This window comes from Camelus ferus, chromosome 3 (assembly GCF_009834535.1).
Source record: "Camelus ferus isolate YT-003-E chromosome 3, BCGSAC_Cfer_1.0, whole genome shotgun sequence".
NCBI classification, from domain to species: domain Eukaryota; kingdom Metazoa; phylum Chordata; class Mammalia; order Artiodactyla; family Camelidae; genus Camelus; species Camelus ferus.
This window is the reverse complement of record NC_045698.1, coordinates 5,825,328-5,841,453: the sequence shown is the minus strand read 5'-3', so window position 1 is coordinate 5,841,453 and position 16,126 is coordinate 5,825,328. Positions and strand designations below refer to the sequence as shown.

Below are 16,126 nucleotides of genomic sequence, written 5' to 3'. Positions count from 1 at the left end.
TGGTCTGTCTTGCTTCATCCTGGTGGACATTCTCTGGTGCTAGCTTGGTGCTCAGTTCCGAGCTCTCTCCCTCTGCCTCTAGCCTGAAACAGTGGTAATTAGGGCCCCGTCTTGGGACCAGCCGCTCCACATCACTGAGAACTATTAGAAATGAAAATTCCCCAGCCCCATCTGCTGATTCAGGAATCTTGGGGAGGAAACCAACAAACCGTGTTTTGAGCAGCCCTCTGAATAATTCTAACGCTCACTCAAGTTTGGGAACAGCTGGTCTAGAACCACAAGTCATTGGATGCAAGTTCTTTTGCTCCTTCTTCTAGAACTAACGCCTTGTATAAGGTTTAACCTTATTTAATTATTTAATTAATCCTAGTCATGCACATCAAATATGGCCCCTCTGTAAAGTCAGTGCGCACACGCTGAATGCTGTGTTCATGGTGTCCGCAGGTTTTTGTCAAGCATGGGGATGTGATGATGCTGGCCAACGATCCCGACACTACATTAGATGAAGCGTATGAGGCCTGAATTCTGACACACTGTGCCTGAAATTTGGTAGCAACAGGTTACTTGCTCTCGTGTTTTGTTCTGTTTTATGATTTTGTACACTGCTCTTCTAAGCTTTCACCCTCCTACCTGAAACTGGGTCCCCTTGTTCTGTAGATAACAAGTCTCTAATTTGTAAGCCAAAGATGCCTCAGTGCAGCCACTTTCTGGCCACTTGTGATTCCCAGGGACTCAACTCCCCTGGCCCGCCCAGCGCCGACACCCACGGCGGCCGCACTTTCACTTTAAGAGGATTTACTTGGCCTCTCATCTATCCTGTCGCCCCAGGCCATCCCTGTTGGGTTAAGCTGTTCAAGGTCTCCCTTTGAGGTCAGAGCTCTAAAATGCCTCTCCTTTCGCTTTCTGAGAAGCTCAGACTGAATTTAGGGTATAGGAACCTGCCTACTGGAAAACAGCCTACCCTGAGGTTATCTCATTCAGTTACTCGGGGCTTAAAAGTCACTCACAGGTACGTGGGTCTCTAACTTTTCTTTTCTCAGCAGAATGTGAACTGACAGCCACTGATAGAGCATCTCATGATTCAGCATCTTTGCTGGAGTCATTCTTGGGGGCTGAAGTCATATCTTCCATTTATAAGGTTGCAAAACATTTGAACAGAACAGAATAAAGTAACTTAAAAACTATATAACCTCCGTACAGTTATGTGGACTTGATTTATTTCATCATCAGAGAAGAATCCCCTGGGAAACAAGTTGAAGAGGAAAGGGGCAATGTACAAAGTCCAATTTAAATTAAGAGCACTGTCTGCTGTGTGCTAGAATGCCTGACCTGTCAGCATTATTTAATTTTTCACTGAAATTTATATTTTTATTATATATTATTTGAATGCTTTTTGGAAAGGTTAGCACACGTAGCAGCAAAATCCCTGAAAAAAAAGTTACTTCTTATAAATAATAAAAACAAATACAAAACAAACAAACAAATGGAGCAAGTCTTGAATAGATGAAACACCTTGGCCATTATGGTCCTAGATGAAGGCATTTACGCTTAGGCTGCTCTGAGCTGACAGATCCTTATGCTCATTGGAAGTAGTAGTAATGAGAGACTTTCCTCCAGTTATTTCCTTCCTGTGGTTGTAGGTGTTTATGGTTGCGAAGACTCTCTCAGATCATCTTAAGCCAAAGAGGACAGAAGTTAGAGAAGGCAGATGGTGGCAGTGATACTTACCCTAAGAAATCATGGGCAGTCAAGGAATCTTGACCTTGTGGTTTGGATCCATGGAAACCAAGACACAGTTGGGTGAGCATTAACATTAAGGACATAAAACATTAAGGACAATCATCTCAACAGGGCTTACTCTGATAGGAGCTGTGGCTCAAAAGTCGGAGCCCACCCATCACTGCCTAAATCTACTAAAGACTCCTGATTCCAGTTAAAATAAAACCCAACTCCTTACCACAGCCTACAAGGACCTACGTAATCGGCCACCTCCGGCCAGTCTCAGCATTTCAGTCCTCAACTTACTGCATCAACCCTTTCTCATTCTGCTCCTTTTCTCTGTTCATCAACCACATTTACTGTACCATCTGCCTGGAGCATGCTTCTTCCAGATTATCTCTGTCTGGCCTCATATCCAGGTGTAATTTACAGATCAGTGCCCCAGAGGGGCCTTTGCTGACCGTGGTAGTCAAAGTTGCCCTGCCCCAAGGTCACTAATTATCCCATCACCCATTGAATACAATATTCTGGAAAAGCAGATGCCCCTGGTAGCCCTGTTCACGTCTGTCAGCAGTACATGAGGCATGGTCGGTGTTTCTCTGATACTTTCTAAGTGATTGAACTGGAAGGTCAGTCGGGGATCCAACATATTTCCGTAGATGGGAAATCTTTTTTGCATTGGTTTTATATTGTTCAAGACATTCTTAATTCCTGTCTGCTTTATGCCATCAGCAAAGCTCAGTAGTAGGCCCTATATATCTCCATTCAAATCAATTTTGAATTAATTCTCATCAGCATTGGGTGGAGGACACATCTTTGCAGGATGTCCTTGGAGATTCCCATCCAAAGCAAAATTAATCCATGCGGGAACACCTTATCTTTAGAGTTAGAATCAAGTGCTAATTTATTTATTTATTTTGCCCAAATTGTTCCAGCTTTGGCCATTGGGAGTTCTTTCAACTGGCCCCTGTGTTCCTGTGACGTGCCTTCATTGTGGGTGTTTGTTTATTTATATATATTTGCACATTTGTGTACTTTCTGGACCTATAAGATACTTCAAGCTCATCGTGTATATTTCCTGCCCCAGTTCTGGAATCATCCATTTCTCCAAGGAGCCCTGCTTCCTTTCAGTGGAGAATGGTGTTAGAAACCAAGACCTGGGTGTGCTCTGTGCTACTAGGATGTTACTGTTTTATGTTCTCTCAGCTGAGAGAGCACAGAAGCATGTGTGTGTGTGCCAGCTGGTCTGTATACACATCAGTAAAAAGCTAAACATGTGTTCATACTGATGTCTCCAACCCTAATCCTAACCATATTGACTATTCTACCCTTCTCTCTTTTCTTATCTGTTTGTAACCTCCCACTCCCAACCAGGAAACTCCTGGCTCTTACTATCTACCATCTACTTACTTAATTATTTAATTTCAGTTTTGCACATATAGTGACTTCAGAATTGTTAACTCGTACTCTTGGGGGAAAAAGACTTTTCCAGTTAGAGTATGGTGCTTATGTATAGTTCCTTCTGCCTTTAGTTTTACAGACTCCAGACATTTGCAGAGTTTCTTAGGTCAGTGCCCTCTCCCAAAACCTTATCACCAAACCTAGGGACACACAGGTTTTCTCTTATGTTTTTCTTCTAGAAATTTTATAGTTTTATGTTTTACGTTTAGATATGTGTTCCACTTTGAGCTAATTTTTATGAAAAATATAAGGTGTTCATTTAGTTTTTGTTTGTTTTCTGGAGTTTTTGTTTGTTTGTTTGAATATGGACATCCAATTGTTCCAACACTGTTTATTGAAGAGACTACACCATCTCCATGAATTGGCCTTTACACTTCTGTCGAAGATCGGTTGACTTTATTCATCCGGACTGAATATCCTGTTTCACTGATCTGTGTGTCTGGTCTTCGACCAGTACCACAACGACTTGATTACTGTAGCTTTATAGTAAATGTTGAAATCAGGTAATGTGGGTCCTCCAACTTTGGTTTTTTTGTGTGTATTTTGTTGGCTATTCAAGATCTTTTGTTTTTTTTTCATATAAACTTTAGAATCAGTTTGTCTATTTTTTGAATGTTGAGCCAGTCTTTCATACCTGGAATAAATCCCACTTGGTCATGGTGTATAATTTAGAAATTGTTGTCTTCAATTTGCTAAAAATGTGTTGAGGACTTTTGCATCTATGTTCATGAAGGATATTTAGCTCTAGCTTCCTGTCTGGAATGTCTGTATCTGGTTGTATATAACCTGGAAGAAAACTGGTATTATTTCTTTCTTAAAGGTTTGGTGAAATCCACAAGTTTTGTGGTCTGAGCCTGGTGTTTTCTATTTTAGAAAGTTATTAATTATTAATTCAGTTTCTTTAATATATGTAGGCTATCCAGATTATCTATTCTTGTTTGCATTTTGGCGGTTTATGCCTTTCAAGAAACTGGTTCATTTTATCTAAAATATCAAGTTTGTTGGCAGAGTTGTTCATAGTACCCTTTTATTATTCTTTTAATCTGTGGAATCAGTATTAGTAATGACTTTCATTTCTGAACTTGATCATTTGTATCTTTCTTTATTTTTCCATTTGACTGGCTAGAGGTTTATTAATTTAATTGACCTTTCAAAAAAACAACTTTTTTGTTTCTTTGATGTTCTTCATTTTTTTTTCTTTCTGTTTTCTGGTCCACGATTTCTGCTCTATTTTTAAAATCATTTTCTTTTTTTGATTCTTTTGGCCTTAAATTGCCCTTTTTTCTCTGGTTTCCTAAAATGAAAGTTTAGGTTATTTATTTTAGATCCTTTTCTCTTGTAGCATATTCACAAAATGCTATAGATCTCCTTCTATGTCCTGTTTTCATCATATCCCACAAATTGTACTATTATATTTTCTTTTCATGTACTTCAAAGTATTGTAAAATTTCTCTTGCAACTTCTTTAATCTGGATTACTTTGAAGTGTGTTGTTACATTTCCAAATATTTGAAGGATTATCCCTCTCTCTGTTACGGATTTGTTTGTTTGTTTGTTTAACTCTATTGTGGTCTGAGAACATACTTTCTACCCTCTTAATTTGTTATTGTATGTTATATGGCCCAGACTGTTATATTGTGTGTTATATGGTCTATCTTGGTGAATATTCCATGTGAGCATGAAAGAATGTTTTTTCTGTTGCTGTTGGATAGAGTGTTCTGTAGATATGATGATTCTGGTGCCCTGTTGGTGTGGTGTGAAGGAGAGGAGAAGTGCTCTGTCATTGCGTCGGTTAAATGTCAGCTCTAGGCAGCTGTGTCTCGGGCTGTGACCTTCACAAGTGTTTCTCTACCAGCTTAACTTTTTCTTCCCCTTCCTTCTACTCCTTTCCCTGACTACCATGTTCCCCCATCTATTTTCTTGATCCTAGCTGACTATCTTTCCTCAACTTTTAGGAAAAGCAGGAAGACTTCAGGAAGTTGGAGGGAAACACATGTCCTTCGCACAGTCAGAATGCAGCTCTGGAAAGTTCTTTCCCCCTGGAGAGCAGTGTTGATTTGGCTTTCGGCTGTGCCTCACATGGTGATGTAAGGAAACCCCAAAGGGCTGTTGCCAAAAGTCACCATGAATGTATTGAGGAAAAACAATGGATCTTTTGGAGAACACCAACAGTCTTACACAAAAGAGACAGTGGCATTCTTATCTCTTTCCTTAGTACAGCCCTGATGCTGAGATGGTTCCAGAATCTGGTGCACTCTGAATCTCTGCCTGAGGGGCCAGGGAGACCATGGTGCAGGTGGAATGTTGGTACCATCTAGGAAATTATTTTCATTCTTCAGCCCTCTGTCAATTCCCTTTAGATACTGTGAATGAAGTATTGCAAGAGGTTAGAAGCTTTGGCTCAACAGATGGGAGAAGAGAACAACCCGCTATGAAAAATGGCTGGTGATAGCCAGTGCTGAATGGATTAAAATGACTGAAAATGCAGCATCCCATATGTCTTTGTTTAGCCAGCTGAGGGTGGTGGTGTCTGAATTCTCTCCAGTGAATTTAGCTCAATTTAGAGATGTTTGAGGCCAACACTTAGGGAAAAATTCTTCCTCTCAGAGACCAGACTAAAAAGAGCTTCCTATTTATGACAAATCCCAGAAACCAGCATCCTTTGTGGATTTCATCTCAATCTCCCAGAAGTGGCTGCTTAACCATTTTTGTAACCAGTAATGTCAGGTGACATAATAATTGATTGATTAAAAATTGATTGTACTAAATAAAGGTTTAAATAAATAAAACTAAATAAAACTATTTCTTTGATTAGGCTCCATAGCATAATATAAAGGAGCAAGAGAAAAAGTAACAGGCTTTTATTCAGGTAGCAATTTGGCATTGCATACAGATTTGTTGTACTGTGAAACAGTTAACATTAATAGTAGAACTTAGCTATCATTGTGTGTGTTTAAATAGTATCTTTTCCTTCCTTCCTTCCTTCCTTCCTTCCTTCCTTCCTTCCTTCCTTCCTTCTGACTCAGTCCCAGGAGGTGTCATGTAGGAGTAGGGGTAAAGGCAGCTGGCAGCTCTGAACGAAATTCTGTTGGTGGTGGTATCTGCCATTGGTGCCTCTTGTAAACTAACCTGAGAATACATTGTGTGCAACTGAATCGTTTTGGTAAAAAATGTACGCACTGATAGTTAGAAACTGGCAAGTTCTTTAAGTTTCCTTCCTTGGTATTGGATGTGAAAGCAAGTTACAGCCAAGTTGTGCTACGTGTAGAACATGTAAAGGATGAATGTTATTTTTAGTAAGCAGATCCAGAATAGCCATAAGTTTTGTTCTGTAAGCTCAGTAGCCCTCAGTTCTCTGTGTTCCTTTTCAGATGTTCCTCCATATCTTGCATGAAGGATGCTCTTGGGAAAGACAGACATTATGCTGGAGGGAGATCCACGTATACATGGTAATCAGTTTCTAGGGTGACTAGGGAAGTCTGCTTGTCTTTGTGACCACTTTGGGAGTTGAATATCCTTCTTTATTCTGTCCACAGATAATTAATGAATTTGGAAGCACCTAGGTCTGATCTGCATCCCATGGGGCTGAGATGTCCCATCTCTGTGCTGCTTCAGGCTGCTGTCTCCTGGGGCAGACCAAATCCTTTGGATCTTCATTGCTATAGATGATAAAACATTAATAAACAAAAACATCAACTAAATGAAGTTAGGAGGCCAGGTCAGGGAGCTCTGAATCCCTGAGACCGTAGCAGAGCCCAACAGAAAGAAGAAAGATTCCTTTTCTTTCCTGACTCAGCCAATGAAAAGTTGTGGATTCTTTGCTTACTGTAACCCTCTCAACTTCTTTTCCCTCCTAGGAAAGCATTCTCCCTCCCTTGCTGTTCAGGAATTTGCACATGGCTTGCCATGGTTGCAGACCCTGAATTGCGGTTCTCTGCTAAAACCTGTACTAAATAAACCCATTTTTGCTGGAAAAACACCTGCTGGTCTATTTGTTTTAGGTCAAGAGGATGAAGCATGATGTCTTTTGAGCCTAGAAAATTGCCAGAGCTAAAAGCGTCTTGAATAGAACCAGGTAAATAAGCCAGGCATCTCTTACTATGAAAGGTGAAACACTATGTGAGGCAGGCCATGCTGAGACACAATGACGTTGGAGTTCTCAGAACAGGGACCCCAGAGACAGGCAGATCTGAACTGCAAAGAGCCACCTGTCAAACAATGGTTAGTATTAGTGGCTGCCATTTGCAAACAGAAACCAGTGCTAATGACTGTAAGACTATCCTTCTGGGAGGAAACAGGCGATTCAGAGCACTACAGTGGATGTCCTCACAGAGGAGCATGTGAGCTGTGAGTGTGTGGGGTCTGCTGGATTCCTTTAAAGGTTTATGCCCCAGGGGATGTCAGTGGAACTGGAAATTAGGTCAAACAGTTTAGAAACCACCGAATAAGGGTAGGGGATGGAAAAATGTTTAGAATTGAAATGGTTTTTGTTTGTAGTATTTGTTTCTATCCACTTTCATTTGTAACAGAAATCTGTATATTTCTACCAGAGTAACCAAAACTTTTTGAATAGTTTTGTAACAGCATTATTTTCCAAAAAAAAAAAAAAAAAAAAGATGAGTATGTAAAGCTGCTTTTTTCTCTTTATGAAAAAGAAGCAAAAATGAGGTATTAGGAAGTATGTTAGCACATTCTTGGAGTCCTAACAGGGAGGCAACAAATTATATGTTTTAATAAAAAACACCTAGAGGTCCTCAGGTATTACACTGGGATTATTTTTTTTTAATTTTTTACTTTAAAACTCGATTTTTATTTTAGTATATGAAGTGTTTAATTTCTATCTCCAAAAGTCAAAAGCAATACATATATTTTCAGAGAGCAATAATAGTAGAAACACTGATTTTTCAAGGTGAACACTCACAGGGATTAAACATACTAAACTGCTTCTCAGCTGTTTCCCTGTCAAGCTGTCTAGAAATGGGGAGCTTGGGGTGAAGACTCACACCTCCTGTATTCGTGGCACAGCAAAACTGCTTCATTTCCCTGTCACTCCTCCCAGTGGCTGAGCAGAGCACCGCCGCGTGCTGGGAGCGCTCAGGGAAAATCATCTGCATCCTGTTCAGTGTCGGCAGGACTAACACGTTCAGCCGGCAGCAGCGGCAGCTGCTGTGAGCAGGAGAACAGGCCCGGTGTGTGCGGCCTCTGGGGCAGGAATCAGGGCGGAAACTCGTCGTCAACCTGAGTTTCCACGCACAACCAGTTAGTCGGGTTGGTGTGATTTTCATTCCTGTCTCACAAGTGAAATTCCCCATCCTGTGCAAACAGGAGTAGAATGAGACCCAAGAACACTCGGACATCAGTGCCTGTAACAATGGAAGGGTGAAGCATTCTGCTTTCTGAAAGTTACCTGTCGGGGGTGGCAGTGAAAATCACCTGGGCCACTGCTCTTGGATAAAGCAGCCTGTTTTTCGGTCTAAATTCTTTCCTTCCTACAGTTTCAAAGTAGGGCAGTGTCTCCTCTCCTTTTCTCCTTTGGGTTCGGGAAGACTCCACCCATTGGCTCGTGGTCTTACTCCTCTCTGTCTCCTCTCTGTCTTTCTGTCTGTCTCTGTCTCTCTCATCGTTTACCTTCCCCTTCAGTTCCACTGGGCTCAAAGTATTTCATAAAGATCCTGATAAATAATTCACACTAATGTACCAACAGTATATACATTAAAATGAGAGGCCTCCTGGAACAAACACTACTTTAATAATCTAGTAATTTAATGATATTATGTTGCTAGAAGAACAGAATTCAATCATATATCTATCCACTCATGACCCACCTGTCACAGTTTACTAATAAATGGGAAGATTTGCCTGTTCATAGTTCTGTTAGGAAAAATAATCATCAGCTCCTTGTCTACCTCCTTCTCGCCACAGATTCTTGCTGCCGAGACCTCTCGCCTAACCGGGAGTTACTGATCACAGCCAGTGCGGCCTCTGCGAGTGAAGCATGGTGGCAGTCTACCCTTTTAGAATGTTTGTGGCCCTGGCCTCTGCCATGTCTTATCTCCGCCCGGGTCACACAGAGTGCCTGGCACACGGTGGATGGGTGGTGAATGTTATCCACTGACTGACTACACTCAAAACAGAATAATAACAACAACAAAAACAACCAGACAATCAGTAACAGAAAAGGTAAACAGCCCACACATATCACACCTAATAAACTTCATAAAATTTTGCAGAAGACTAATTTGAGTTAACTGTACTAAAATATGGCAGTTTTCACAGGAAACTGAGAGATAACAATTTTACTTTTGTCCCTTCTCCTCATTTCAATGTAAAACAAAATCAGCACAGAATTGGACCTAAGAGATACATGCAAGCTTTTAATGTAAAGTATAAATACTTACTGTGAACTTGCTATTACTTTGACAACACATAGCAGCAATAGCAGTCCTTTTGTGGATAAAACATTTGTATGATTCATACAAGTCCCATATTGAACATACATTTACTCAGCACCTACTGCCCACCAGCCACCATCTAGGCATTGGGATGTAGCAGTGAAGCAGACAAAATTCTACATCCTTATATGCCTATAAAGAGACAAATATGAAAAACTTTAATATGGAATATGTAAAATATTGGTAAGTCCTAAAGGAAAAATAAAGCAGAGAGTGTAAACAGAGAGTTAATATCCTGATGGGAGAGGGCATGTGGTTGACTGGAGAAGGAGCACTTGGGCACAGAGAGCAGCTGGGCCTGGACCCCAAGTTGGGAGCAAGCCTGGAGTGTGCTGGGAACAGCAGGAGAGGTCAATGGAATGATCAAGAGGAAGAGCGGTGGAAGGAAAGATCTCAAAAAATTAGGGAAAACCCACAGGCTGGGACCTGAGAGGCCATTTTAAGAGGACTTTGTTTTTACCTTGAATGAGTTAGAAACCAATGAAAGGGACTGATCAAAGGAGGGAAATTTTCGTACATTTAAAGATCCCAGTTTTGTTAATAATAGACTGTAGAAAGGCAGGCCTAAAGCAGAGGCACCGGCAATCCCTCAAAGACTGTTGCAATCATCCAGGCAAGGGGTGCTGATGACTCAGACCAGAGTGGGGCTGTGGGGGGTGAGGGGAAGCGGGCAGTTGTGGAGACATTCTGAAGGCGGTGCAGACAGGCTTCTCACAAAGTAATGGTGTGAAGGGTGCTTCCGAAGGTTTCACTTAAGCAACGGGGAAGATGCGGTTGTGATTTTTACAGATGGAGAGGTTCGTAGGCATTTAACTGAAGGACCCAGAATAACCAGAGACTTGCAAAATACTGCTATCCAATCTTCTCTGAGATTTAGGCCAACAAGGAGCATCACACTTAAGGGCAGGTCTCAACATCCCTATTCCAGAAGCTGGAATGGGACCATTGCAGAATTAAACATGGCTTGGTGAAGCATGAAAGCTGGCTGTTTAGTATTAACTTTGTAGTCCACCTAAGTGAACTGATTGTTGTTTATTCTACCACGACTCTTGGGCCTTCTCTGATTGACTTTCAGTCCCTGACCCTCTGAGGCAAGTGTGCAGTGCACAGAGGGCAGAATCCCCTGGTCCATTGTCAAGTTCTAGAACTGCCTGGATCCTGCACGTAGCTGACTTCCTCAGCAGGCGGGCTCAACCCTACACCTGCACCTAAACAGGAAGGCCCTCCCTGCCCCTGCACAGGGAACTGACCATGGTACTTCCAGGAGACACAAGTGTCAAGCATTGATGCTTCTCTAAAGAATATGGCCTGGCCCATGGGTATCATCTCATTAAGGAGAATTATCTGCACAAATGAACCATAATAAAAGATAGGAATCATAAAAGCTTAACATTTTAATTTATTCCTGGAAGAACTCCAGAAAAACAGGCATGTTTTAGAAATATTAAAAAGGATTGTTTCTTCAGAGACCATACTATGTTACATTCATACATTTTATTTTATGTGCACAGGATGGAAATACATTTCTTTGACACAGATATACTCTTGTGAAGCGGAAACTGTATATCTCTTTATCATTTTGGCAACAATATGTCTCTTGTTAGTAGTGAATTTATGAATCCCAGCTTTCTAATTCCAAATTTCTCCTTCAGATCTCCATTTATTCCTCAAATGTAGCAGGATAGGAGAAGAAAATAGAGGTTCAATCACATAAATTGCCTACTTTTAGATGAAGACCAAAAATGAGATTGAAAAACACATGTATTGAGCCTCAAGTTTCCTGTGGGGCTAGTTGTAATTCCAGAAAACTGAATGACCTCCTGTCTGGATTCCCACCTTCTCCCCACAATGCTTCTCAAATCCACTCTGTGAAGTTTCAAGTCACTTTAATAGAGTATCAAACAGTGTACACCATAGTCAGAGTTAGGATTTAGTGCAAGTCTCTGTCATACAGGGTGATGTCAGTGTTATTACAGATAACTCACAAGTTTCAGAAATTTAACACAATAAAACTATATCTTTTATATTTATTTATACAAGTTTGTAAACGTATATTATTATATCCAAAAAGAGAATGTAGTATTTATTTATTAATACTTATGTGTCTAATATAGGAGCACCTAAATATTTAAAATAAATATTAACAGACCTAAAGAGAGAAACAACAATACAATAATATTAGGGGACTTTAATAGCCAAATTACATCAGTAGATAAATCATTAAGATAAAATCAATAAGGAACCATCAGCCTTGAACAATACATTGGTGCGGATGGACTTAACAGATACACACAGAACATTTTATCCAAAAGCAACAGAATGCACATTCTTCTCAAGTGCACATGAAACATGCTCTAGGGCTGATCATATCTTAGGCCACAAAACAAGTCTTAATACATTTAAGAAGGTTGAAATCATATCACAACCCAATGTTTCTTCTCCAACCACAATGGAGAAAATGGAAAATTTACAAACATGTGGATGTTAAACAACATGCTACTCAACAACAAATCGAACAGAGAATAAATAAAAAGAGAAATCAAAAACTACTTTAAGACAAATGAAAATGGAAATGCCACATTCCAAAACCAATGGGATGCCAGCAAAAGAAATTGTAAAGGGAAGTATATAGTGATAAATGCCTACATCAATAAAAAAGAAAAAAATCTAATTTAAGCAACTTAACTTTGTACCTCAAGGAACTAGAAGAACAAATGAAGCCAAAAGTTAACAGAAGGAAGGAATTAAGACCTGGTTCTTTGAAAAGACAAACAAAACTGATAAGCCTTTAGCTAGACTCAGCAAGAAAAAAAGAGAAAGATACCAAATTTGGAAAAGATAGTAACTGATATCACACAAATACAAAGGATCATAAAAGATTACTGTTAAAAATTAAATGTCAAAAAATTGGACAGCTTAGAAGAAACAGATAAATTCCTAGAAACATACAAACTACCAAGACTAAATCATGAATAAATAGAAAATCTGACCAGCTCAATTGCTAGTAAGGAGATTAAATCAGGAATTAAAAACCTCCCAACAAAAAAAGTCCAGGACCAGACAGCTTCACTGGTAATTTCTGCCAAACATTCAAAAAGGAGTCAATACCAATCCTTCTCAAAGTCTTACAAAAAAATAGAAGAAGAGAGAACGCTTCCAAGCTCATTTATGAGGCCAGCATTTCCCTGATACCAAAATCAGACAAGGACACAATAAGAAAAGAAAATTACAGGCCAATATCCCTGATGAACAAAATATTAGCAAACTAAATTCAACAATGCATTTGAAGAATCATACACCATGATCAATTTGGATTTTTCCAGGGATGAAAAGATGGTTCAATATCTACCAATTAATATGACATGGCGCATTAACAAAAGATAAATAATCATATACTCATCTCAATAGATTCAGAATGAGCATTTGACAAAATTGAACATCCATTTATGATAAAGCTATTAACACATATTAACACACATATTAACACATATAGGATATAGAAGAAACAGATGCCGAAATAATAAAGGTCATGTATGACAAGCTCACAGATACTATCATACTCAATGTTAAAAAGCTAAAAGCTTTTTCTCCAAGATCAGGGACAAGTCAAAGATGCCTACTCTCACAAGTTTTATTCAATGTAGCATTAGAAGTACTAACCAGAGCAATTAGTCAGGAAAAAGATACAAAAGGCATCCAAATTGGAAAGGAAGCCGTAAAACTGCCACTCTTTGCAGACAGCATAATGTTATACGTGGAAAACACTAAAGATGCCACCAAAACATCTGCTAGAACTAATAAATGAATTCAGTAAAGTGGAAAGACACAAAATTATTATACAAAAATTTGTTATATTTCTAAACAGTAATAATGAACTATCAGAAAAACAAATTAAGAAAGAAACCCCATTTACAAATGCTTCAGAAAGAATAAAGCACCTATAAATAAATCTAACCAGGAAAGTAATATATCTGTACACTGAAAACTGTAAGACATTTATGAAGAAGACACAAATAATGAAAAAAGTATTCCATGCTCATGGATTGGAAGAATTAATATTGTTTAAATGTCCATACTTCCCGAATCAATCGACAGATCTAATGCAATCTCTATCAAATTCCTAATGGCAATTTTCACAGAAATATAAAAGCAATCCTAAAATTTGCATGGAATTAGAAAAGACCCCAAGTGGACTAAGCAAGTTTGAGGAAGAACTAAGCTGGAGGCATCACACTCCCTGATTTCAAACTGTATGACAAAGCTATAGTAATCAAGACAGGACGGTGTTGGCACAAAAACAGACACATAGATTAACGGGACAGAGCAGAGTTCCTAGAAATAAACCCAAACATATACAGACAATTAATTTACAAGAAAGGAGCCAAGAAAATATATATACACTGGGGAAAGGATAGTCTTTGCAATAAATAGTGTTGGGAAAATAGGATTGCCACATGCAAAAGAATGAAACTGGACCACAGTCTTACACAACACACAAAAATTAACTCAAAATGGGACTAAGGACTTAAATGTAAGAGATGAAACCATAAAAATCCTAAAAGAAAACATAGTAAGCTCCTTGACATCGGTCTTGGCAATGACTTTTTGGATTAGACACCAAAATCAAAGGTGAAAAAAAGTAAAAATAAGCAAGTGGGACTATATCAAACTAAAAATACCCTGCATAGCAAAGGAAACCATAAACAAAAAAGAAAAGGCAACCCATCAAACGGGAGAAAATATTTGCAAATCATATTTCTGATAGTGGGTTAATATCCAAAATAAAGAACTCATACAACTCAATGGCAAAAAAAACCCTAACAATCTGATTTTTAAAATGAGACATACAGATGGCCAACAGGTACTAAAAGGTTGCTCAGCGTCACTAATTTTCACAGAAATGCAAATCAAAACCACAGTGAGATATCACTTCACACCTGCTAGAATGACTAATACCAAAATGACAAGAAATAACAAGTGTTAGTGGGATGTGGAAAAAAGAAAACCACTGTGTGCTGTTAGTGGGAATGTAGTTTGGTGCAGATACTATGGAAAATGTTATGGAAATTCATTTAAAAATTAAAAATAGAACTACTATATGATCTAGCAATTTTACTTCTGGGTATTTATTCAAAGAAAACTTAAACACAAACTCAAAAAGATATATGCACCCCATGTTCATTAAAGCATTGTTTATAATAGACAAGATGTGGAAGCAACCTAAATGTCCATTAACGGGTGAACAGATAACGGAGATGTGTTATACATACAGTATGCCATTAGCCATAAAAATAATGGAATCTTGCCATTTTCGACAGCATGTATGGACCTTGAGGGTATTATTCTAAGTAAAATAAGTCAGACAGAAAAAGATAAATATTGTATGATCTCGGTTATATGTGGAATCTAAAAAAAAAAACTGAGCTCATGGATATAGAAAATAGATCGGTGTTTGCCTGAGGCAGGTACTTGGGCAGTAGGGAGTGAAATGGGTGAAGAGAGTCAAAGGGCACAAGGTTCCAGCCATAAAATGAATAAATCATAGGGATGTTGTATAGAGTGTGGTAACTATAGTTAATCCTCTATTGCGTACTTGACAGTAGCTAAAGTAGCTAGGGGATTGGATCTTGAAAGTTCTCATTGCACACACATAATCTTTTTATAATTATGTGTGGTGACAGATGTTAACTGAACTTATTGTGGTGATCATTTTGCAATATAAACAAATATTGAATCATACACGTGAAACTAATGCAATGTTATCTCAATTATATTTCAGTTAAAAAATAGAAAATGTGAAAGTGAATGAAAGAAAAAAACATATAAACTAATAAAATACAAAACAAGATAGAATCAGTGAAGCACACAAATCAATTCTTTGAAAAGGCTAACAATATTGATCAATTCCTGGTGAAACCCATCAAGAAAAAAACAAAGGGAAAGAGAAGGCAGAAATTACTAACTCCAGTAAGGAAGAAGAAGACATCACTCTGCATCCTACAGATACTAAACATACTAAGAAGATATTTTTAGGTGTTTTTTAGCTCCTGGAACAGCCCCACGTGGGTGTTACTGATGCCTGGTGCGACCAGAAGGGAATGGGCTGGAGGACCCAGGCTCACGGGATATCATCAGTATGTGTCTCCTAAAACCCCTGTGGGCACTGACATGTAGCTGGGGGTCGGGGAAGAGAGCGTGGAGAAAACAGGCCTGTTCTTAACTATTTCAGCCCGGAAGGAATATATCTCCTGGGTGAAAACCGTTTACACAGTTATCCTAAAGCAACAGAAGATACGAAGTTGGGAGGGGTGTTGGGAGACATGGAGGAGAAGTCAAAGGGGCACTGTTTCTGTCAGTGAGATACCGCAGATGGGCCGGAGAAGGATGCACTTACACTTTTGCCTGAGAACTTATTTACTCCCATTTTCTTTACTCTTAATAAATTCTCATTAATTCTTTCACTCTGAGTTATTCACAGGTGAGAAGATTGTTACC

At 39.0% G+C, this 16,126-nt stretch overlaps 1 long non-coding RNA gene across 1 annotated transcript in view; it reads left to right on the top strand.

Moving 5' to 3' along the window:
• LOC116660428 overlaps window positions 1–9,851 on the top strand; it is a 39,433-nt gene extending 29,582 nt beyond the window's left edge. Inside the window, exons 4-6 of the long non-coding RNA XR_004315936.1 lie at window positions 6,551–6,628; window positions 7,181–7,254; window positions 9,102–9,851. This is a non-coding gene — a long non-coding RNA (uncharacterized LOC116660428). The remainder of the gene's footprint in view (window positions 1–6,550; window positions 6,629–7,180; window positions 7,255–9,101) is intronic.
• The last annotated feature ends 6,275 nt before the right edge of the window (window positions 9,852–16,126 follow it).